Source organism: Crinia signifera, chromosome 7 (assembly GCF_055691185.1).
Source record: "Crinia signifera chromosome 7, ASM5569118v1, whole genome shotgun sequence".
NCBI classification, from domain to species: Eukaryota; Metazoa; Chordata; class Amphibia; order Anura; family Myobatrachidae; genus Crinia; species Crinia signifera.
In genome coordinates, this window is record NC_139223.1 from 81,397,023 (window position 1) to 81,424,742 (window position 27,720).

Below are 27,720 nucleotides of genomic sequence, written 5' to 3' on the forward strand. Positions count from 1 at the left end.
CCTTCTGGAACAGTTGTGCAGGAGTAGGCAAAGAAGCAGACAGCGGCACTCTGGGAATTTTTAAAAATGTATATTAGTGCAAAAATAGCATACCAACGTTTCGGGGCATAAGGTACCCCTTTGTCAAGGTAAACAGTGCAGTAACAAAAACAAAGTGCAGTGTGCTTACCTAAATACAAAGTATAACTGAAGAGGACGAATCACGCCGTTTGGCATGCTGGAGCCATGAACCCGGAAGTGAACTCTGGCAGAAAGTGCCTGTCGGTGGATATCCTGTCCGGGAGGTGTGGGTTGGAGTGCAAGCATCTCCATGGTAACCGGCTTTCACAGGGGTCTGGGGGTGGCTTAGAGGAACACCCGGCGTGATTGGTCCATTTAACAATACAAACAGTAACAGACCTGTTGAATGCTGAAGTGACAAAAATGCATTACTGAAAGCATATGTGAGCAGTAGTGGTAATAATTAAGCATGAGTGACGACAGTGATAGTGGTCAGATACTCAATCCATATGAGAGTGACATTAAAATTACACTTCTAAAAACAAACACAGGTGACATGTAAAGAAGAATTCTGTCGGTTAAAACATCCAGTGATATCTCCAGACCGTAGGGGGTTAATTGTATCTGTGTCATATGGGTGGACGCATAGTATTGTCTCTCTCAGTCAATCCTTGTAATAGGATTCCTATTTAATTAATTTATGGTGCTGCTGACACCTGTCAACAATAAGGGTGTCGACCTTAGATTATATGTCACTGGCTCAAGCAGGAACTTCTGTCTGTATTAAAACCCATACTGGGCAAATTACTTAGTCACTGCTAGTACATGTATAACTAAACAATAGGGTATAATAAATGCGGGACAACTGAGTATAATTGGAAAGGGGGGCAGGGATAGCGAGATAAGCAGAGAAGAAGAAAAAGCACACCAGAAAATCTCAGTGAGGGTAGTTGGTCTACCTGTCGGCACACTGTATGCGTGTGTCGACTGTCTGGCTGAGAGCCTCAAGTAAGATCCGGGCTTGCATACTAAGTTGTACGTATTAGCACAATATTAGTAGGGTCAACTAAGCATATCTAACGTGGGACAACCAAAAATACCTGGAAAGGGGAACAGGGACAGAGAGTTAAGCGGAGAGGAAGAAAAAACACACCTGTGATGTCTACCTAGAAACTGGTCGACATGGATGTGTTGTCCTTGGTAACATGGGCCTAATGAGAGCTCACTTGCTCATAGGTTTGACAATGACCATTCTGTCTGTTCCAGATGGTTGACCATCAGGGGACAACATAATATCGCTAAAGTGGGACAACTAAACTGAATTGGAAAAGGGTGCAGGGACAGTAAGTTAAGCAGAGAAGAAAGAAAAGCACTCAGTTGGTTGCATGTCAACCCTGTCGGCTCCCAGTATTTTATGGGTTGGGAAGCCTATTGTGTCAGAAGAGGCCTCATAGGTCAGATGGCCTCATATTATAGGTTGGTTAGCCTGATTCGGGATGAACTTAATTTTAAGGTTGGGGATTAACTGAGATGCAAAGAGAATGGGTAAAGGGACAGTAAGAATAGCAGAGAGGAAGAAAAAGCACACAAGTATCGGTATATTCATAAAAATATGGAGTAACTGAATTTATCGTTAAGTCCATGCGGTTTGACAGAGTTCAATTTGTGAATCCAGGTAGCCTCTCTTCTGAGTAACGCTTTGTCCCTGTCACCACGTTGTAGAGATTCAGGGATGTGATCGACAATGATGTGCTTGAGGTCACTCAGGGCATGGCCCATTGCTGCAAAATGTTTTGCCACAGGTTGTTCATTTTCTCTACCACTGAGTGCCTTACTGATGGAAGATCTATGTAGGGCCATCCTTGTACGTAGAGATCTGATCGTCTTCCCTACATACAACAATTTGCAGGGACATTGGATGACGTAGATGAGGTGTGTTGTGGTACAGGTAACCACATGCCTTATGGGGAAGGATCTGCCGTCAATTGGATGGACGAACTCTGTGCCCGTCAACATATGCTGACATGTCGTACACTGGATACATTTGTAGCAGCCGTTCGGCCGTCGTAGGAAGCTACTGGCACCCTCCGAGATTGTTTTGGAGAAGCCAGTGATGTTCCAAAAAAGGAGGCACTCGGAGACTATGTAATCAAACAAATACTTCTCTATTGGAGGGTTAAGTACTTTCGAGAGCGAACTGCCATCCATAGAACCACCTACAGCAAGATAACAATGCAGATGGTGCACATAAATACCCCCAGGCTTGCCTGTATTCAGCGTCTCACACATGCCGTGCGTCCATCCTCCCGGAAGCCTCCTCAGCCGAACTTCCGGTCACTGCTGCAGCGTTGCCATGGTCGCAGCTGTGTGTGTTCCACAGGCATCAGTTTTGCATTTCACCGCCTAGAGCAGCCGATCTGGCTGGGCAGGAACTGGATGTGCGATACTTGGGCATGTAATGAGACCTTTAGAGAGGCAGCATCTGGGGACACAGTAAATGCATACAGATATTACGGTTGACCCCATAGCACACCCACGCCGCTGCAGGTAGAATGACCCATCAAAGAGAAAGAATTTCCTTGTGAGAGTAAGTTCAAGTAACTGTATGTAAAGTGTTTGGTCAAACAACCCCGGATCCAAGTTACACTCCAATAATTTCTTTGTAGCTAGCAGCCCACCCTCATGGGGAATGGAGGTGTATAGGCTTCTAACATCTAGTCAGCATAGCAGAGTACCATCGGGAATGTGCGATAATTGTTCCAGCTTTTGTAAGAACGATGTTGTGTCCTTTAGGAACGTGCCTTGTGACAATAGGAGAGGCTGAACTATACTATCGAACAACTTGGACACTGGCTGTAACATCGACCCGCAGGCCGATATTATTGGTCTTCCAGGGGGTTTCAAACTGTTTTATGCACCTTGGGCAACGTATAAATTACTGGTGCCATGGGGTGTGAAATCAGCAGAGTTTTGTATACCTTAGATGGAATAAGGTTAGTGTCCAGAGCATTTTTCAAAATGCTATTGAGCTCTTTATGATACCGGGACGTAGAGTCAGAACCAAGTCGACCATAGACATTGACATCACTGAGTTACGATGTTATTTCCGCTTTGTAATCAGTCATATTTTGAATGACGATAGTGCCACCTTTATCCGCTGGCCTGATGCAGATGGTGTTGTCAGGTAAGCCTGGGGGGTATTTATGTGCACCATCTGCATTGCTATCTTGCTGTTGGTGGTTCTGAGGACGAGAGTTCGCTCTCGAAAGTAACCCTCCAATACAGAAGTATTTGTTTGATTACATAGTCTCCGAGTGCCTCCTTTTTTGGAATACTACATTATGCTATGGATTGGGCACCGGAGCAGCTGAGGATTCAGAGTGCCGGCTCCTGTGAGAATGAATCACATGACCATAACATGGTAACCACCTAAACATACATTTAAAAAACAGTGATATTGCAGCAGCACAACAATATTGCTGATTATTTTATTAATTAAACCAACTTATGTTATTATAACAATGTAGCTATAATTGGAGACTCATTCATTTGAATATCATTCCAGCATACCATTAATGTAACACTAAATTCATTAAGCAGACAATACACTTAATCCTGTGTGGTCATTCAGACCATTATGGGTGATGGTCCCAAGTTTTAGGATCCACCTTGCTTCACATTTTAACAAAGATAGACCTCTATTGCCTCCTCTGAGAGAGGTTGGCACATGGTCTATCATCCGATATTTCAACTGTGACATTGTGTGAGCCGCAGTGACCCAATGACGGGCCACCGGCTGCTCACTCTTACCAGATTGAAGGGCCGATTTGATAGTTGACCTGTGGGCTGCCATACGCTCCTTAAAGGAATGTTCTGTTTTCCCTATGTATGACAGCCCACAGGGGCATACAATTTGATAGACCACATATTTGGGTCTGAATTTTTTTTTATTATTATTATTAAATTCTGTTTATTGAATTTTTTAAAGAGCAATGAACAATAAACCTTATGTCGTGTACATGAAGCAGATAAACATTTGCATATCTAAAATCCTTACATATCTTTCCATGTATACATTAATAACAAAACAGGTTGCGTTCTTGGAATATGGTACAGTAATGCGCTTAAAATGTAAAATCCTAATCTAAGTATTCTTACAGAGTAGATCGAATCTCAGAAAAAGGGGGTGGGTCACAAAAAGTGGCCCGAGGGGCGCCTGAGTGGAGTTGTTTTGCTGGAGCGGCGGTCTCTGGACTCGGGAAGTCTAACCCAAGAAAGGTATCTAGAAGGAAAAGGGGATTTGAGACCGCGCTCGCTAAAAAGGCGTGCAACAGGTGCTATTAAAACATTTATTTTAGAAATAGGTACATATAAAATATAAAAAAATGCAATAAAAAGATTGGGGGGTATCACAAGTAAAATAAAGAGAGCAGGGATATTCACCCACAGTCCGGTCGTGATAATATCCTGTGTCCGTTCCTATATTGCCTCCAGGTAATTGTCCTTGGTGAAGGGGAGCAGGGACACCCCCAATTTACAGACGCTCCATACACTTTCATCCTGAAACCGGACCAACCTCCAGAACCGTCTCCATCCTTGAACCAAGTGGCAATACCATCAGACCCACCAGGTAGAGCACCCCTTACCATCAGGAGCTCCCTGGTCAGGAGATTAACATCACTCCTATCAAGGATACCAAGTGGCAACAACATCAAGCCCACCGGGTAGAGCACCCCCCAACATCGGGAGCTCCCTGGTTTGGAGACCAATAGTTCCTCAATTATCCATATTGCAATTGGCATTCTTTACAGGACAATTACCTGGAGGCAATATAGGAACGGACACAGGATATTATCACGACCGGACTGTGGGTGAATATCCCTGCTCTCTTTATTTTACTTGTGATACCCCCCAATCTTTTTATTGCATTTTTTTATATTTAATATGTACCTATTTCTAAAATAAATGTTTTAATAACACCTGTTGCACGCCTTTTTAGCGAGCGCGGTCTCAAATCTCCTTTTCCTTCTAGATCGAATCTCAACATGGAGCAGAACATCTAAAAAATTCCGGAGCCTTCACCTTAACACCCTGCATTACAACTATCTTCTTCGTTTATTAAGTCTGTAATCCAATAGTAATAAAGGTTTTTATTTATTTATTTTTTTTGTTTAAGAGATCTGTTTTACCCTATTTGTGTGTTCTCCGTTCTTTCAGAACGTATGGCAAGTTTAGAGGTTTATGTACAGGGCATTTCACTGGTACAGTACATCTTTTATTCCGGGGTTATGAAATTCAAATGTTACGATTACCTGTCTTGATAGACTTCTGGCTGTTTAGATGTAATGCATAGTAATTTTACGATGTAGACCTTAAATGGTCTATATATTTCACAAATTGACCTCAATATCTCTGATATTAATACATATATAAAACAAACTGTACTTAACGCATATATGTAATGAACATGTACACATATAAACATACAGACCTAAGGATATATAGGTAAACACAGTGGGGAGGGGGGGGGGCAGAGGGGTAAAAGAATTCTAGCAAGGATTCCGTTTATTATATCTAAATTACCTGTCAATCGAAAAAGTGTATTTCTATATATACTTAATCTGTGTATATAGGATCTTAATTCTATATCTTTAAGTCTCAGTCAGAGGATTCGTCAGTTGGAGTAGTCTATGCCTTGGAGGTACCCACCAAAGAACGATGCAAGGACCATCCAGTATTTTCAAATATACAAAAAATTTGTTTTTGGACATCGTCGTCTAAACTTTCAATAAATAAACCCCATTTGCGATAGAAGGATATAACTCCTTTTTCTATGTTGGTAGTGGCTGATTTCCGATCAAAATAAAGTGTCTGTAGGAGTTTACATTTGACTTCTGATATCGAAGGTGATGTTTTGGATGTCCAATGGGTTAGGATGATCTTTCTGGCTATCGTGACTATAAGTGTCAAGATCTGTGTAATTGATTTGTGGCTTCGGCCCAAATTCCAATTGGTAAATATTGCTAGTATGCATGCTTGTGGATCAGGGGTGACTTTGATATGTAACGTGTTAGTGATATAGTTGAGTAGTTTGTTCCAACATTTTTTAATTGGGCCACATTCCCAAAAACAGTGGAAAAGGGATGCATTTAAAATCTGACATTTAGGGCATCGACTTGAATTGTCTGGGTGGAAATGTGCATATCTGGCCGGGGATATATATGCCTTTTGTAAAGTGAAGACGTGGACCTCCTGCAGATATGATGATTGTAGGATCTTCATTGTTGTTTCAAAATGTTTGCTTAGAGCGTCTACATGTGGGATGGAAGGAATGTCTGCAATCCATCTAGAGCTAAGATCCTTCCATCTTCCGTTTAATGTGGTGTTCGTTAATAAAGAATACACAAATTTCGTGCGATAGGGTAATTGTTTACTCATGTTTAAAATGGATTGTAGTGAGTCTGGGGGTGGGGGAGGAGCAGAGGAGGAGACCCTTGGAAGCACTGAAGATATGTAGTGTCTAACTTGTAAATACATAAAAAATTGTGTGTGTGGGAGGCCAAATTTCTCTCGTAAGTCTGTAAAGGACAAGAATTTGCCTCCTGGATCAAATACTTTTGACGGGTCAGTTATTCCCCTTTCTCACCACTGGGCAAAATTATTATGTAGTGATGGAGGGAAAGCCGGGTTTGCCCATAGAGGGATATTTTTTGTGTATTGGTGATTTCTCTTTAATTTTTTATTTACATGTATCCATGCTTGATATACATCCTTGAAAAGCAAGTTCTCCCGTATATGCTTAGGAATCTGAGAAGATTTGGAGTGGAGAAGAGCTCCTATAGAGTAAGGATTGAATAGTGCTTTATCTATGTCAATATTAGTATATGCAGAACTTTCATGAAGCCAGTCAGTCGCACATCGCATCAAAACTGAAATGTTATATGATAAGAAATCTGGCAGCCCCAATCCACCATTTGATTTAGTATTGTAAAGTTTCTTGAGAGCTAGTCTGGGTTTTTTCCCTCGCCAAAGAAACTTGGTGATTGATGAGTTAAGTTTCTTCAGGTCCGGGCCTGAGATGCGAATGGGGAGCATCTGCATGAGATAAAATATTTTAGGGAAAATGACACTTTGTATGACTGCCACTCGCCCTATAAGGGAGAGGGGTAATAGTTTTCAGTTGTCGAGCATTGAGTGAATTTTCCTCATCAAGGGAGAATAGTTACATTCGTATAATTTACTCAAGGCTGCTGGAATATTAACTCCTAAATATTTAAGACTTGAGGCTACCATGGAGAATGGTAGTGATGCTAAAAAAGATTTGGTGTCCTGTGTTAGATCATGGATATGAAGAACTTCGGATTTAGACAGGTTTATGCGGTATCCCGCTCTCTCACCAAAAGATTCAATCAGTCTCAATATTTCGGGTATGGAAGTGCAGGGATTGGAGATAAATAAAAGCATGTCGTCGGCAAACAGGGATAGGCGAAGGTCTAGTTCGACCACCCTGACGCCCGAGTACATGGAAGAGGAACGAAGCGCTATGGCTAGTGGTTCTACGGCAATGGCAAAAAGAAGGGGGGGGGGGAGTGGGCATCCCTGCCATGTTCCCTTTTGTATAGGGAAGGGGTCTGACAGTAATCCATTACATATGATTTGGGTCTTGGGTTTGTAGTTTATGCATTGTAATATTGTGATGAATTTATCGGGGAAACCAAATTTGGATAATGTGTCATATAAATGGGGCCATTCTACAAGGTCAAAAGCCTTCTCGGCGTCTAGGGATAGTAGGATATCGTCTCTGTGATCTATTTCCGTCCTACCGCCGTGACCAGAAAGATTTGAAGATGTCTGAGACGAGGCAGATGAATGTATCACAGAGAGGACTTTGCGTAAATTAATTTCTGAATGACGTCCAACTATAAAGCCAGATTGGTCATGGTGTATTATTGAGGGTAGTATGAGTTTGATTCTGTTGGCTAATATTTTTGTGTACAATTTATAATCTAGATTCAGCAACGATATGGGACGATAGGAACCAGGTAGAGAAAGATCTCTTCCTGGCTTTGGCAGAACCCTTAGTATGGCGGAATTAAAATGAGGTGGTGGAGTGGATGAGTTAAATACAAAACCTGTACTAACGTGGGAGCTATTCTTGGAAGAAGGGTTTTATAAAAGTCTCCACTAAACCCATCTGGGCCAGGGGAAAGCAGCAGCTAGCAATGACACAAATCTAGCCAGGACCTGGATCCAGCGTAAAAGAATATCCACAGAAAATAACGATGAAATACTTTATTCCAGCATCACAGAATAAAGTATAATTCCCATAGCAAACAGAGTGACTTTCAATGGTACAAGAAATGCAGGTAGGCAATGCAAAGTACTATGGATAATTGCAGGTGGATAATGCAGAGGATATGGATGATTGCAGGATGCAGAGTAGTGGGAGAATGCAGGCCAGCTACTCGGTATATGGTAAGAATTAGCAGGAACCAAAGTACTTCACTGAAAGTCCTATTGATAGCAGGCAAAGTAAATATCCAGACCAGGTTGATGACAGGAACAGACAAGGCAAGGCAAATGTCCCAGGCTTATTTCCAGGGGGAGCTGGAGTACAGGCCATCCACACATGGAGCAGGAACAGGAACTATGACCAGCAGGGTGGAGTCCTACTGATCCCTCTTTATACCATCAGGCGAGGTAATCAGTGGATACAGCTGAGAGCACATGAAGCACACACTCCTAGCTGCTTGCCATTAGCAGCCAGCCAGACAGGACAGAGTGTAACAGTAACGGCGCACTTCAAGGCCGCCCCCTCTCACCAACTATTTTTGTCTTATGTATGGAAGCCTAGCATGGGCCATCTGAGCTAATGGGGATATAAAGGGAGTACAGGTGAGTGACCGTGAATATGTTAACTCTATTTGCTGATGACCTCCTCGCCGCACTTACTAAACCTGTGACTACCCTTCCTGCTCTTATGAAGAGATTCAACCTTCTGTCCAATTTTAAAATGAACTTCTCCAAATTGATTGCCCTAAACATTTCCATTCCTGCTGACAATGTGGAGGCTCTTACCAATTTCTTTGGCACCCCTCATACATCAAGTATTTGGGGGGTGTTGTTATCCCCAAACATCAATAATCTCTTCAGATTTAATTTTCTCCCCCTTATGACTAAACTGAAAGCTGATCTCCAGAAATGGTCCCTTTTGAGACATTCCTGGTTTGATAGGATTAACACAGTGAAAATTAACATACTCCCTAAAGTATTCTACAAACTTTACCGATTTCAATTCCTATCTCTTGCTTCATATCATTACAGAGCCTAATAGGGAGATTTATCTGGGGTGCCAATAAAGCCCGCCTCTCCCAAGCGACTTTGGTTCAAAGCCAAACCAGGGGTGTACTACAGCTCTCTCAGTTCCTAAATTACTACTATGCAGTACATGGAGCAAGAATAGTAGAAATGTCCAGAATCCCCTTTAATAAACAGTGGGACGACATCTTAAACCATGTAACTGCTATACCATCACATATACTTCCCTGGATCACTACCTGGATGCTACACTGAGCCCCACTGTGAAGTGCTGGCAGAAACTTAAGTGCCATACCCTATTTAGCCCCAGACTTTCCCTTCACACACCCCTTTTTGGTAATCCTGACTTCCCACCTGGCCTCGCCTCCCCATCCTTGACGACCTGGTCTGTAGCTGGAATCACCCGCATCTTCCACTTACTGTCCAACTCTGACTTACGTTCCTTCACAGACCTCCAACAGACGTATTCCTTACCTGCAGGATCATTCTGGGCGTACCTACAATTTCAACATAGCATCCAATCTTCCCAATCTCCTCAGCTAGAGGGACCCCAACCAGATTTGAACAAATATGCTTAGACGCCACACCGCCTAAACATCTTGTATCTACTATTTACCAACTGTGCTCAGAAGCCCTTTTGCTTGAACTACCCCCTTTTGTGAAAGCATGGCAATCTGAGTGTCCTACGATAGTCCAATATACTTTTACCAGTTCATCTTCGACTCAGATTCTTAAGACCCAATACAAAATCCTCTCAAGGTGGTATAGGTGTCAAGTACACGTACACCGAATGTTACCAACTATCCCTGACACATATTGGCGATGTCAATGCTCCCAAGGGTCCCCGTTACACAACTGGTGGCAGTGCCCTGAGCTGACTTACTATTGGACGACAATTAGGAGACTATCCATGCTGATTACCAGTATGCCCTTACCACACAAACCAGAGTTGCTCCACTACATGGATATTCCTATCTCGATGTTTAAGAAATCCCTACTGCGACACTTAATGATTGCTGGAAGAGCAACTATACCCTGCTTCTGGAGATCCAAAAACACGGCCCCCAATCTCCCATTGGTTTCTAAGACTTGATCGTTACATGCTCATGGAAGACCTTACATCCTCCTCTTCCTCCAAATTACCCTCTAATACATTTACCAACACCTGCTCCTCGTCATTGAATTTTAAAAAAAGGCATGACTATGCATCATATGTTGACACTCCCTCACAGACATCTGCCCTACAACCATGATATGACACCAGTTGGATACTCCTTGTCCCTGCTCTTTCCTTTTTATTTTTCCCTTCTCTTTACATTCTTCTATCACCACCTTTATTTTCTTGTCTAATGCTCTTATATCAAAGTGTATTATTCTTCTCAGCTTATCATTTTTATACATACGTTTATCAGCAATTATAATACGGACTATGGGTGAGATTTAATAGGATGAGAGATTCAGAAAGTGAGAGATTTGGGAAGAAATTTTTTTTTAAAGCGGCAATCATTTACACTGCAAATTCAAACTGCTTTTGCACTGTAAATGATTGCCGCTTTAAAAAACCTGGAGATTTCCTATTAAATCTCACCCAATATGTTATTTTGATTTGATATCTTTCTAACTCATTGATGTCCCTCTGGAACTGTTTAGACCACAATGTATGTTGGTAATCTTATCATAATAAACACTGATTGCGTAAAAAAAGAGATATCCTCAGAGTGGCTCAATGATATTTAGGTCAGGAGACTGAGATGGCCACTCCAGAACCTTCACTTTATTCTGCTGTAGCCAATGACAGGTCAACTTGGCCTTGTGTCTTGGATCATTGAGATGTTGAAACATCCAAGTACGTCCCATGCGCAGCTTCCGGGCTGATGAGTTCAAATTTTCCTCCAGTATTTTCTGATAGCATTCATCTTGCCATCAATTTTGACCAAGTTTCCAGTGCCTTTGTACCTCACACATCCCCAAAACATCAGCGATCCACCTCCATGTTTCACAGTAGTAATTGTGTACCTTTCATCATAGGCCTTGTTGACTCCCCTCCAAATGAAACGTTTATGGTTGTGGCCAAAAAGTTACATTTTTGTCTCATCACGCCAAATGACTTTGTTCCAGAAGTTTTGAGGCTTGTCTCTGTGCTGTTTGGAGTATTGTAAGCAGGATGCTTTGTAGCATTTGTGTAGTAATGGCTTTCTTCTGGCACTTCGACCATGTAGCCCATTTTTCTTCAAATGCCTCCTTATTGTGCACCTTGAAACAACCAAGGGGAGGTGCTGACGCTGCAGCCCGGGGGTGGGGGTGCTGATGATACAGCCCGGGCGGGGGGGGGGCTTGGTCTGGCGATACAGCCCAGGGGGGCGACGATGACACTGATCACCAGGCACCACCGTCGTCGTCTTCGGACAGCGACCAGTGGCCGCAGCTGGTCACAGAGTACAGCATCGCCCAAAACAAATATGGCAGCCGCATATGTAAATTTAATATATTCATATATGCAGTGACCATATTTGTTTTGGGCAATGGTGCCATTTGTGACCAGGCTGTGGCCGCTTGGTTCCGGCAGCCCTGAAACCAAGGTAGGCGGCCCAGCCGGAGGGAAATCTGGTACGGCCAACCGGGAAATGGCCAATCCGCCTCTGGTCCTGTATTTCAGCTGAAGTTATTTGTGGATTTTTCTTTACATCTCGAACAATTTTCCTGGTAGTTGTGGCTAAAATTTTTGTTGGATGAATGATGCAAGGGTCTTTCAGGAGACCAGAAACTCACTGATTTTTTACACACACACACACACACACACACACACACACACACACACTAATTACAAGCAAACAGATGACAGGTGAGGATGGTTATCTTTAGTAGCCATTCAAACCCATTTGTGTCAACTTGTGTGTATGTTATCAGGCCAAAATCTCCACAGTATGTAAAGTTTTGATCAGGGTAATTTTGGTAGTTTCTGTTGTCATTATGATTTAAAAAGAGTAAACACAGTTGTTTGACAATAAATGGCTTCACCCATTCACTAACCATGAGTGAACAAAAAGTTTGTGAGTTATCATTCATATTCTCTGACAGATGGCCAGAAAATCACAAATTCTGCTAGAGTATGAAAACTTATGAGCACAACTGTATATGCATACATACTGTGTATGTATACATTTGTATATCTATATATGCTTGTTTAATGGACAAGGTACAGTATATACCAGTTCACATTCGTATTCCATCCTAGGGTTATGACAAAGGTTGCACTGTAGGTAATGAAGACCTAAACAATGTTCTTGTTATAATCATCACTGATTTGTTGATGTTAATTGAATAAATAATTGAATAATATTACAAATAACAGCGGTGAATGAGGAAAGTAGTATAATCACCAGTTTGGTATATGAAACAATGAGATATTGGGCCAGATGTACTAAGCTTCAAAAAGTTATAAAATGGAGAGTGATAAACAACCAGCCAAATAACTGTTAACTGCCATGTGATGGGCTATGTTTGAAAAATGACAGTTATGAGCTAATTGGCTGTTAATTTATCACTCTCCCTTTTTATCACTTTTTGAAGCTTAGTGCATCTGGCCCTTTGTATTATGTTTATTGAGTCCACCACAAGCTAGCCAGTTCATTATTAGATGTGTTTGACTACAAAAGCTGTCTTAACCCCTTACAGTACCTGACATGGTCACATATGGTGACCTCTCAGCCAGATGGGCTTTCCCAAACATGAAGGCATTCCATGAAACCATATTTCTGCTCCCCATCCCCTGTCTTTTTTAGAAGAGATATATTGTACACATGTGCAAAACATCTCCTCCTTCTTCACCAGGCACCAGGTAGTCAATAACACTGCTAAATTTACCCAAATAGACTTCTGGAGATTATGCTGCAGACACAGAGTTAAATGTAAAGGCAAGAAGGGGAGTAAAGGTTGCACTGTGCGATGTGATGTGGGCTGCACATACTTTTTGTACTGCTCTCGGATCGCATCGTACGCAAATCGCATGTGTTGCAATGGGATCCAGCCCATAAGGAGTGCGATCATTGCACCATGTATGGGCACCTTTGTTGCTTATCTTTACACTTTGATCAGCCAGGGGGTTTACGAGGTGTAAATGACAGTTTGCACCATGACCACAGAGGGCTGCTGGTATTTACTGCCACTTGAGGAAAAGGGGCTATTCATCATTGACAACTTGTGTTTTTAATTGTTCAACTTTACTTCCCTTTATACATGTCATCCTCCAGTTTCATGTAAATCACATTCTCAATAATTGAAACATATTTCAATATTGAAATGATTAAAGCTAACACAATAATAATAAGACTTGGCTAGAAGAAAATTAAATTGCAGATTATATAGGGGATAATTTTAAAACCACCCATTGTGATTTTTATTAGAATGGTATTGTAAAAGGCATTGTTAAAGCTTAGTGAGCGTCTATTCATAGTTTGTATCTTAATAAGTCAATTTGTATAATAATAAGTACAATACAATACTTGTATCACCTTTTGTAATATTTATTAGAGTGAGAAATGATGAAAGACAAATCTCTACTAAAATTGTCAAAACATATATTATGTGATTTACAATTTAGAAATCTATTATATTCCAATATAAAGGTTACATACTTATTAAAATATTACATTATATGGTGTAAAAATTATGTGAATTGAAAAATCACTGCACTATAGAGATCAATGCAGTACATCAAATGTTTTCTGACAAAGAAAAAATGAAACACTGAGTTTATTTCATTGTACTTAAGTGTCTTCTGATTATTGTTTTGGGAGCTTTAATCCTTTTAAAGTTAAATGGACATTATAAAATAGATGAGGTTGTGATTGCCCTAGTAATGGCCACATCTCAGATGTCCCTACTGTATAATCAATGAGATTATTTTAAAGATACCACCAGGATGTCTTAAATGTATTCTGCTGAGGGAATATAGTGTTTGTGATAAAATGGCTGAAAGGAGCACAATATCCCTGAATATAGAGTTTTGGTTCCCTTACTTTACAATTGTACCTTTCTGAATTTGAGCTGGACACAAGGGAGATGTTGCAAATATACGGTGATATCATGCAATCCGCACAGGAAAGTGCAGCTCAATAAAATGTGGCGATCACTGCAAAACATGCAAAAGTCAACAAAAAAATATAACAAGCGCTCTTTCTCTAAGATGTCATGAAGAATGATCATAAAGAAAGATAAAAGATAAAAATCACAAAAAGTGGGGTAAGTCGTTAATTGAAATAGTCCTCTTTATAACAAAGACTTCTTCTTCACAGCCTGATACACTCCTCAAACAGATTGCATCCTCAAATGTTAATAGTCACCTCAGTGTTCCCTTAATGCACCGACACATTAGGAAGATTAGTGATCTTAAGATGCATGCATAAATTTGCCTTGAAATCTTTATTCCATCCTGGACAAAAGATTTTAGGCAAGCACATATCTTCTCCAAAGATTTATCTTAAGTTCCAATGTGCAATCCTATTGATCTTTTCCTAAATCCTCGGATCTTTCATGCAGCATTCATGAAATGTCCGTGCTATTATGCATTCCGCCAAGTGCTCTCTACCATAAAGTCTCTTAATTTCCAGTTCATGGATTGCATAAAACTCCGCTGGCAGTGGCCATGCGTTCCACACACCATAATGAACACCACTCGCACCAATGCTTTTTTGCTCATTGCCAGGTATTAAATAATATATGGCTCGGATTTTACAAATATGTTTTAAATAAATTGGGCAAATATCTTTGCTATATTGCATTGGAGGTTATTAGCATAATGATGGCCATTATTATGGGCTTGTCCACCGCGTCCAGGTTACCTCAATAGGACAAGTCCCTAACACTACTCTGAGACAGGTCCAGGGCACAGGACCCCCCAGGCCAGCCCAGCAGAGCCACCCCATGGCATCACATTAGTGTGAAATTGAAGTGAAAGTAAAAGGGATAGGGGAAATTATATGTGATAAGACTTACCTAAGTAAGAGGTAATAATAAATGTGAAGGGTGTTACATATATACTAAACAAACTAAAGGGGTGATGGAAAGTGTACGGTATGATGCCATGGAGCAGCCCAGCAACACCCTACCCCCTAATGGGGGTAGGGTGTGGGGGTAAATAGGTGGCATAGGGAAATGAGTTCCCCCACCTCTGCATGACCACTTTAAGCCCTGATTTGATGTAAACAATATAATCAATGTGCAGGAGGAGTTGGCGAGATATGTGACCCATAGTAACCATTATGCTTTGAACTGGAGAGGAGCAATTATTCAAATTATCCCTGCTAGTACAGTACACTGCTTTTATTTCAAATAAACATTGTATCATGTTTATATAAGCTGGACTGGTGCCAAATTTATCTGATCTTTATTGGCACCTTTAATTTGCTTATTACAACACACACCTGAGAATTAAGGGGACACAATGGTTTCTGTGTTTTACCCATGACCAACCACAGCAAAATTAAGATGGGTACACACTATGCTTGAACTCCCAAATGAACAAACTAGCGCTAAAACATGGACATATATCCTAGAGGGAATCGAATCCTCAACCTTGGAGTTCTAAGCTCTGAAGGGGCACCTGCCTGTACAGCAGCACATGTATGGCCCACAGCATGATTTAATTGTGAACATTGCTCTTCCAATGGAGCTCTGCAGCACAACTGCTTTATCCCTTACCCTGCTGCAGCTGGACTATAGGCCTTATTCTGGTTCACTCAGTCAGATGTGCTTTTGTATCGGACTAAACGCACCGCACAGCCACACGGTGAGCAAAGACACGCCTACAAGGCCTCTGCATCCGTTTGGACGGACCACCACATAAGAGGGAGTGGCGTGGTTATGCATGAACACCACCGTGTGCGGACAGAACTCGCAAAGTTTGCACGGTGTTTCAGAGTCCAATTGGCTAGACAGCCGAACAAAAGCCCTCTTTTGTAGAGTTACATAACACAGCATGAATCCGCACGGAAGTCATGCTTCTAACCTATTAAACAATTATCCAAACTCAATGATCTTAATTACTTTCATTTAAATACTTTTAAACCCAAATTGCACATAACATCAACCCTTATGATATTTCTATGTATTCTTTAGAATGTGGCATTTTCAAAACTGCCTGCGTTTAAGTGTCCCACAATTTTACATACTGCAATTACGTTTGCACCGATACAATATTATGTTTATTCAACACCCCTTCAATGTGCCACAGTTGTGTACACATTATGTAATCTACATCTAATCTTTTTAATAAACATTACACATAATAATGTTACAAATTCCCTTTTTGAGTATTAAAATATTGTGTCATGCAATGCTGTCACTTCCATATACTACATTCCCATACATATGTGGGCAAGTACGTGTGTGTACTTGAGCACTTATCTATAATAGCATTGCAAAACACAATTTCTGGATTGGACTCAAATGTGTTCTTATGTGTACATGTGTTTGAAAAACCAGTGTCTGCTGTTACCAGTGTTTACATTCATGCATTCATTATTATGGTCATATTTATGGCCATCACACACTAACCTAACCCTTTATTCTGAAAACACACACACCCCACCACACATTCAGCAACATGTATTCATTGCCCTTCACTTTATACTACACATAAAAATGTAATCACACATGTGTATACAGTATGTTCCTATTTCCCTTACCATAACACAATACACACATATTTCATCAAAACACAGACAACTTTTAACTTATAATAAACTTTTATTTTAACATACAAAACAAATGAAAAAAAAAAAAATTAAGCAGATCTGAATGGTTGGCAACCTCCTGCACGGCCGCCACCAAATAATGGTGCAGTCTCGCCAGTATCCCTTGAACCACCTGATGAACTTGGGTCAGGTAATCTGTTGGCATGGGAAATGGGGTTTCATATTAGAGTTATTAATGATTTACACTTGTTAATAATTTTTTACTCAAGTTGTTTGAATTGAACTGGGAACCCTACAGTCATTTCTATACAGGATTAAAGACGGTCCTACTCTCAACATGTTACTAACTATGATGATTGGGAGACACACAGATGTGGCATGTACACTACATAGCAAATACATGACTTCAAGTACATAAGGCATATTGTGTATTTACCACTCTCCCCATATTGTGATGCCATTACTGCAGGCTGGGTGGTGGGGGGAGGGTAGGTGGGTGTTGGGAGAGGGGATTGGCTGGGGGGAGGGTATGTGGGTGTTGGGAGAGGGGATTGGCTGAGGGGAGGGTAGGTGGGTGGTGAAGGCAGGGAGTGGGTAGGGGATTGGGTGTGGGTAAGGTATTGGGAGTGGGTAACGGATTGGGAGTGGGTAGGGGATTGGGAGTGGGTAGGGGATTGGGAGCAGGTAGAGGATTGGGAGCGGATAGGGGATTGGGAGCGGGTAGGGGATTGCCTGTTGGCCTCTTCTTCTTGACCTGCCTCCGCCGCCTGCCGCCATTGCTGGCGTGATCTCTGTCGTGCTGTGTATATTTTGTTCAATTGTAGATTATGTGTTGTAGGTGGAATCCGTGGGGATTGGGGAAAAAAATTATAGTTTTATTGCTGAAGTTAGAAAGCAATACACAGTACTCTTTATAAACAATAAAACTGAGGTTAGGATAAATTAAAAAATTACTCATTAAAAAAAAAACACTGATACTCACACTGACACTCACACAAACACAAACACAAACGCACACTCACACTGACACTCACACTCGTTTCACAATTCTCACACTAATACAATTAGGCTAACATGGCCAAATATGATTTGCAATAAACAGTCAATGTGTGTTGGATGCAAAAATACTTTGGCCGGGTTTATAAATGCATCCCCCAACAAGTACTGCACACTACTTGCTGGAAGGATCCTGAGGTGCAGAAATGCAGCACCGCCAACACCTGGGTGAGTGGCGGTATTGCTGTCTTGAGCTGATGATGAGCTTCCAGATCATTCTCAATTAAAGAGTCTCTAGAATAACTTGTGGGGGTAACCTGTACCTAGTAAGTACCTCATCATCGGGCATCCCAAAGAGGGTCACCCATGAGCAGAAGATTCTAGCACGACCTGGCCTCCTTTGGCGCCGAGTTGGTGGAGCCGCATGCTGCCCCTCCCCATACACAAAGTACACCATTGCACCTTCTGATAACTAAAATTACAGAAAATACTCACAATTAAAGCAATGTACTGTTAATGTTCACAAAGCCGCAAAATTCGACAACTATTTAATTCTACCATACATGCAGGTGAGGAACGGCACGTATTCTCCATTGTTGTATATGGATGGGAAATATTTTTTGAAACAATGGACACAACATTTTACCACACACCCCAATTATACGTATATGTAATTACCATTGGTCAACATTGCCACCAGTTACACCAGTGCTTGCAAAAATGTTACATTAGCAGATTTTATGAAAACAAATGTGCCTGGAATACTGTATCCTAGCCACCATTTGAAGAGGCAAAACTGTGCACAGGTAACATGCAGTATTTACCCAAACAATATATGTAAAAATTATGTTGGAATTGTGAGAAAACCACTTTAAAACACACACAGAAGCATGCTGTAAGAATTAGTAACTTTGAGACAGACATCATATCCAAACTTACCTTGCTACTGAAGACACTGGGACACAACTACATTGAAGGCATCCCATATATATAGGCCCCTTACATGTGTTTGCCATGACATCAGGACCAATTAGAGGTGCTCTGATGTTGGTTGTTTCAAAATCTGACATGGATTTTTTATTGTACTGCAATATAGCACTAATACGCACAAATACATACTGTATACAGAAACACAAAGTAAGAACTGTCACTTCAACAAATAACTCCATTAAGTACATTTCAACTTGGCCTGTGTGTAATTATTCCATTGCACATGTGCGTTATTTACGCTGGGATTTTTCGCCGGAATACCGGCGGAATTCCTGCCAGGGATTTCAGCATGTTTTGCATGGCTTGATCGCCGAATGTTATCCGTGTGCGTACGTAACGCTGCGTGGGAGGGTGGGCGGAGGGTTGTTTCAGGGGTACTTATAGTGGGACAAACATAAGGTCCCTTTGCTGCTAACATGTATGGTTCTGAGTCTGACTCTGCTATATCAGACCCAGAGCTCATCCAAGCAAAACTGGCCTCCATCACCGGTGTTTGCGGCTGAACTTGGAGGTACATGTTCAATGTGGCGTTTTCTTGTTTGCATCCATTGTATTATAGCATGTGTCTAAAATGTTTAAATTTCCCTTATATTTTTAGACCAAGATGGGCCTCCACCGTTCACAGGAACTCCATCAACATAAGGACCTCCCACCCTTCAACCTGCCAATCTACATCAGGGTCCCACACAGCCCGAGGGGGATATTGGGGTGCAGCTCCTTAATGCCATTCTGCAGCAGGGAGTAGAAGTGGCAGAGCGGCAGGATAGGAGCCAGGAGGTCATGAAGGCGATGGCTGTGAGTCAACAGGTCCTAACCGAGCAAGCCATCCGGCAAAATGACCTCCTTAGCCGCCAGAATGACCTCCGCCACAATGAGCTTGTGGCGGAGATGATCACCACCAATAGGGACCTACTCTCTGCCGTTTCTGTCGCTAATCCACCTGCACCTCTCGGTGCTGGCCGAAGGGGACCAACACCACAGCAGCTGCCCCCCATGATGTTTCCTGTGAAACTGAACAGGAAAAAAGAAGAAATATAATATACGTATTTAAAGTAACCTATGTGTTGTTTGTGAATTGAAATATCTGCAGATTTTCAGCTGGAAATATGTGCAATGTTTGTCCCCATACTCATATTGTGTTCCGTTTGGAGATTGAAGAAGTATTACTACAGTATTTTGTTTCAGGAATGGACATGTGTGCATTGGGGGAAATTTCCTAAGATGGGAGTTTTATTTCACATGTGAGGTTGCTATGGGCAACCAAGCTGAGTCTTCTTCCTATTGATTTAGCACCCTGTAGAAGATAGTAGAAAGGGTGTAATCGTTTAGGCATAGCAACATCACATGTGAAGTACAAGACACATCTTAAGTTTTTCGGGACAATAGCCCTAAACAACATTGATGGATGGTAAGGGAGAAATGGGCAGGACAGGTCCAACAAAAATTCTCCAAAACAAGGGCATCAATCAAGTTTGAGTACATGATTGTAGAGATGCATAATCACATAATGGTTATTTTGCATACAAGTATGAGAGTTGACACATGTCGACTACTGTTAATTGTGACCAGTACTGTGTTAACAGAATAAACACACTTATGTTCTAAGCGTTTACATGTAGTAATGGGGCAACAGAACACACATGACATCAATAATAGATACTAATTTATTTTAAGACACTTTTCATACAAAAGTTTGGCTTCCATGTGCGGGCTGCAATGACTTAATGGGTTAATGCATGAAATCTCACCAGAGGAATGGGGTCATTAAAGTAAATTGACCAGATGACTGGGTTAGTATTTTGTGCAGCTGGGAGTATTATAGCTGCTGGGTGTACTGATTGTCAGACCGAATGTGGTTCAGATGAAATAATGCCCTCTGATACATGAAAGCTACTTGTTTGCACCACAGTTTTTTGGTGTGTAGGGTCACGGCTGCTTGGTGAGCGGTCTGAGGGCACGCCTAGCACATATCGACCACACCCATGTTGATGCCCTGTTTTACGCCCAGTTTTGCCCACTTTCAAACCGCGCCCATAGATACACCCACATTCCGCCCATATTGTCCGCGAGTATTCAGTGGACATTTTTTTTGTGTAGCGATCCGACCGAATTCGGAATGCCGCCATTGCACATGCGCAATGCGTAGGCTACGCATGCGCACATTTTCAGAAATACGCAATCCGAACAAATGTGTATCTGTCCCACTCAATCAGAATAAGGGCCGATGAGATGGGACTCGCCAGTGAACACTGATACTTTATGCTGACCCTGATGCGCCGGCTGTGGAGCCCTGCAAATTCATTGTGGGTTCTGGCCCTGTAGACAATCTGAGAGTGCTTTTCTATATAATTCTGTAAGTCATGTGTGTTTATATATGTGTGTATAATACACACACACACTATATATATATATATATATATATATATATATATATATATATACACGAATCTCCAGGTAGTAGTTGAGGCTAAATGAAGACAGGAGGCGGCACTCTCCAATAAAATGTGAAAAACGCTGTATTTTCAAAGTATCAAACAGGCATGTCAGCAAAAAGTGTCGACTAGTTTCAAGGCATAAAGCCCCTTCATCAGGACAACTGACGTGAAGACAATTCAAACAGTGATGTGCAGAGTAACCAGAATGTATAACAACAAGTGTTTAAATAACAGTGTAATTGCCCGGCTGTGCGGCGGGATGGACCTCCGGCGGTGTGTGCTCGCGGCGTGTGACGTCAGTCAGTAGTCACGGAAACCCGCTGTACCTGTTGCGTGCCCCTAAAGGGTGGGCATTACGAAATGCCCACCCTTTAGGGGCACGCAACAGGCGCAGCCCACAAGGCGGTGGCGCCCCTATACCCGCCGAGGCGGTAAGGAGAGGAAACAGGGCAGCCGGAAGAAAACCACCGGCACCCAAGCCCAAAGCCTAGTGGTAAACTTATCATCATACCCCTTAACCCCTGATGAATCAAAAGTTCTGGCTAAAGGACTTTCATTTACTCCTACAGTTCCCTTTAATGCCAATAATTGGCATGTAGAACAACATCGTCTGGCCCGTCAATTGAGATTAAAGGACTTTTTTCTAAACCTCGTGATGATTCGATTGGGACCAAGATCATACCAACTGGTTGGAATGAAATTCCACCCCAACTCAAAAAGATCCTGCCTTAGTCCCAATTTGATCCCCAATCCTTTAATCCGACCATCAAAACATACATACGTATGCTGAATGAAGGTGTGTCATCAGAGATCCCCAAAATGCCTAAAACAACAATTAATGCGACAATTTAACTAAACCAGAGTGGCTGGCCCTGGATGCTCTGGCTAGCAACAACCAGTTAATTATTAGACCGGCGGACAAGGGTTCGGCATTGGTCCTGCAAGACCTTGACAAATATCACATCCAAGTGATGGCACATCTTGATGACACTTCCACTTACCGCAAATTACAACAGGACCCTTCCTCTCTGTTTAAGAAAAAACTGGAAGCTGTGTTACAGAAGGCTGTGGATCTACAATTGATAACATCACAAATAAAGGAGGCACTATTACCAGCATATCCCCTGGTCCCTCTTATGTACACTATTCCCAAGATACACAAGTCCCTGGCGGACCCTCCGGGTCGCCCTATCATCTCCGCCAGGGACTCCCTATTTCAACCAGCATCAATTTTTGTGGATAGTGTACTCCAGCCCTGTATTAGAACACACCCCAAATATCTCCTTGACACAACCTCCTTATTGTGTAAACTCCAATCCATGCCTCAGTTGGAGGACGATGTATGTATGTTCACGGTAGATGTGTGTAGCCTCTACACAGTCATTCCCCATGACATGGGTCTGGCTGCTGTAAGAGGTTACATTACTGATCACCCTGAGTATCGGGGTCCAAATGTAGAAGTAATATTGCAATTACTTGAACTAATACTTACAAAAAAAAATTTCATTTATAATGATACGTTTTTTCTTCAGCTCACAGGCTGTGCTATGGGGACGGCGGTAGCCCCCTCATATGCAAACATTTTTATGTTTAGGGTGGAGGAGGATGTGTTCTTCGCGGATCATCATGTGGCGGGTCGTATTTTATTCTACACCCGCTACATTGATGATCTGCTTATATTTTGGAGGGGTCCGGCTGTGGACTTGGTGAATCATATTGAACAGCATAACTCCACGGAGAGCTCAGTAAAGTTCACCTATTCCTATAGCCATGATTGTGTAAAGTTTCTGGATGTGGAAATACGTAAGGAATCGGGCAACCTGGTAACAAGCCTGTATACCAAGGACACCGATAGAAACAACACACTCCACTATACCAGTTGCCACCCTAGGGCATCGGTAAGAGGATTGCCTTTCTCGCAATTATTGCGTACAAAGCGCATTAACTCTAATCCACTACAAGCAGAAGCCCAAATGGAGACGATGTTGGAAAAATTCCAACAAAGAGGATACCCCCAGTCTGTCTTAGAGTCAGCCAAATCCAAAGTTATGAGCCTCAATAGAGAAGATCTGTTGACCCCCCAAAAAACGAATGTTTCGGAAGTAACCCGTATGCCATGGGTTACTACATTCAATGCTGAGAGTAGAGTTGTCAACTCTATCTCCAAACGTCTTTGGCCTATGGTCAAGACAGATCCAAACCTGGGTCTTCAGAAAACTGACCTGCTTTCATGCTATAAAAGACCACCTAATCTTAGGGATGTATTGGTTAAAACTAATGTAGTTATAAATCCCCCTAAAAAACAGATGCCTAGGGGTAATGTTAGGTGCACTTGCACCACATGTCGTTTTTTGATTGGGGGGCCTACATTCCCACATCCCCAATCTGGTAAGACCATGACCATTAACCATACCCTAACGTGTAACAGCATGTATGTGGTCTATCAGATTGTCTGTCCCTGTGGGCTGTCATACATAGGTAAAACGAAGCGCGCCTTTAAGGAACGTATGGCAGCCCACAGATCAGCAATCAAGTCAGCTATCACCAAGGGCACCAGCGAGCAACCGGTGGCTCGACACTGGGCTCAGGCCGGTCACTCAATGGCACAACTCAAATATCGTATGATAGACCACATTCCTGCCTCTATTAGCGGAGGTAATAGGGGGCTATCATTACTTAAATGTGAGGCTCGATGGATCCTTAGGCTGGAAACGGCAGCTCCTAAGGGTCTTAATGACCATACTGGTATTAGTGTACTTTCGCTGTAAATATTCCTTACATTATACCCCAGGTGGCTCATACTCATACTCTTTGCATATTGCTTACGATGCTTTCCATATATGTTCTGCATATTGGCACAACATATTTTTCTCATAATCCTTTCATATCTCTCTTATATGTTTCTCACATTTTTTTTCCTCATATTTCTCTCATATTTTTCTTACTTTTTTCCTCCCTTCTTTCATATCTCTTGATTGTCTTCACTTGTCAAAATATGTATGTATTAACAATTGTCCATGGTAACCTGATTGATCTGCATGATGGTATTGATTATTCTTTTGATCGCGATTAGCAACTATAATAGAGTCTTGTTCTGGTTACCGTAACCAGCAGGCCCGCCATGTAGTCTTGAGAAATTATCCTTAAGATTGATCTTTTACAGAGATCAATATTGTTCATGCTTGTGTAACATTCAATGTATTTGCAACTTGCTGCTCACATATGTATTTACCTGTTTTTAAACGTATGTTATATTGTTTGTTATTCTGGTTGCCTAGGTACGGCCACGTGACGCATCGTCACTGAGTCCGAGACGGGTCACTGAATGATGACGTCACGTGACCAGCGCTGCCGGACGGGTGCATGGTCCCGCGCGCGGCAAAGCGCCAGTTTGATCCTATATAGGTAAGATGTCTCTGTAGGTTTGTTTTAAGCCTGATGAAAATGCCATACTAGGCATTGAAACGTTGCATTAAAAGAAGCGTTTGTACGTGAATGGTGTGCCGCATCTTCTATCCGAGTCTATATATATATATATATATATATATATATATATATATATATATACACACATACATACATGTGTGGACAAATGGTCCCTCTCCCTCATGATGACACCAACACACACACATCCTGCATCCCTACACACACACACACACACACACACACACACACATATACATACCTGTACGCACAAACACACACTGCTAATTCCCTCACTTTATATACCCTACACTCACTGGGCCTGTCTCTCAGTCCCTGCTCTCATTACCTTTTGGTCGAGTGACCACAGGAGCCAGCCAGCCACAGAGCAGGAGACATGACCACACACTGTACACTCAAGCCCAGGCAAAGTTGGGGGCATGGCCTAATTGTGGATCCCGTGGCCCCCTTTAAAGAAAAAAAAACACTAACATGCAGCAGGAGCCTCATGAGTGGGTGTCACAGTGCAGCCCTTTCTATAATCTGGGGCTGCCGGCACCGGTGAGGAGAAATTCAGCAGGCAGCCATCCAAGTCTCCAGAATCCTTGTGTGCTGCATGGTGGAGGGGGGGGGCAGCAGAGTCAATGCACGAATGTTAATCAAAGTTTTGACTGGCGCTTTGGCTTCTCTCAGCCACCCCCCCCCCCCCAGCTGTCCCAGTACTCAGCGGCCTCCACCCCACCCACCACTTAGCGCTTTGCAGGCGCTAGTGCAGACGAGCAGTGCACCAATTGGCGGCGGCAGCAGCAGCAGCAATGACGATCGGCTGCCCGACAGCCCACCAATGATCACCAATGGTAAAAAAGTCTGCCACCCCTAGGCATAGGCTGACACCCTAGGCAATTGCCTAGGGCTGGCTCTGGGTGCTGGTGATAGATACTGCAATGTGTGAACACATATAGAAATATATTTCCGTATATGTTTAGTTTAAAAGTTATAAACAAAGATAGAAATGCTAGTTATAATCAGTCGTAAATGTATGAAAGGATGATCTGTACATTCATTTGGGTTGGCCTGTGTTCAGCATAATGAATGTGGATAAAAGAGCAGACTGCCATCCAACCAGCATCCAGCTACCCAGAATGTCTTGCAGAGACTGACCAATGGAAGAACCCGAAAATGTGACGACCTCATCACCTCTTGTTTATCTGTTAAAATAAATAAATACTTGAGCCCTGAAGATCCAAGCTGTGTGTGGATTTCTGTGTGATAAGTTTCACTGTGAGGTTGTATCTAAAGCCCCATACACACGGGGGAGATATATTGCTCAGCAATATATTGCTAGCAATATATTACTGAGCAATATATTGCTCAGTGTCACCTTTTCATCAGCGACCAGAGATGGTCGCTGATGAAAAGGAACCTCAGCCGGCAGTGCCACAGAGGTAATCAGCTGGTTGCAGGAGCAAGCTCCTGCGACTAGCGATTAGAATGGGGCAGAAAACGGGAGCGCGCACCCGGCGATTTATCGCCGGGGCACACTCTCGTCACTGGCAATATGGTCCCCAGCGACCATATTCCCAGCGATTTCAGCCCCTATAGCCACCGTGTGTACACATCATTAGTGTTATACTTTTTTGGACTAAATCTTTTCATGTTACACTGGAGTAAAAACCTTTCTTGTGCTCTGACCAGTTTGTACCTGGATTTACATTTCTTTATCTATTGTAGCCAAGACTATTTTTAAACTAAACAACATCTAGCCCACAATGAATGCACATGGAAGTTAAACTAGTATCCTCAAATATGAGATGCACATGTGAGTATACAGGCACACACATTCCATTTCTTTGGGCAACTGCTGGGCTGTGAATGGAGTATAGATGCTAGATGTACAGTATGAGGACACTTCTGTATGCACGCAAATTCAAACAACTCGATATGAACCCCTTATTTAGTTATCATTTTTAGTTCAATCCATATACTGTATGTGCAAAGAAACTATGTTCATAGGTCTTTAATCTGCAATCAATTGTGCAATACTTTAAACTTTCTCCAATATCAGCTAAGGTATTTGGATAGTAATTTATATTGAAAGTTTACAAAATAAAGATATAGAATGAAGATAACTAAATGAAGAAATACAAAATGTGTTTTAATTAACGTGTGATGTAGTGTCTATAATTGAAAGAAAAAAAATAGCTATTACAATTGTATTTTTTTCTTGGTAGTGCCATAAAAATAAATACACAACCATTTTGTGAACTTTATCCTCTCTTTTATTTGAAAGTGGATTGTTTAATCTATCGTAAATATATTGTAGTTTCATTACTGCTTCCCTTGTTTTAGTACCGCAAATAAATTCAAAGTGTGCATCTGCTTTTAAATAAAGATCAACATTCTGCAAAATAAAAATGGTTTATCATCATCAAAACAATTTGTGAATACTTTCATTTTGTCCCTAGTAAGGTCATTGCAACAAAAAGTCAACAGCTGGCAAGAGCAGTAACAGCCAGGTCTACTTTTTATGGGTTTAATTTGGTGTGTTACCAAATCTGCTTTGGCACAGATTACAGTACCTACACTGTTGATGAGACAGCCTTCTGTCACATTGCATTCACATGCTTTGGCAGCAGTTCTAAAGCATGTGGTGTGTGATTTCCCAAGTAGCACAACTAGAATCATGTCATTTTAAAACAAACAAACAAACTTTATAGTAGCTGTTATGGCATAATTCTGTCTACTAGCAATTTAACATTTCAATTCCATGAGAAACACTTACAGTATAATCATTTTTGCACTTTTAATTCTTTTTATGGTGGATTTTTAACCCCTTCCTGACAGAGCCAGTTTTTGCGTTCCTG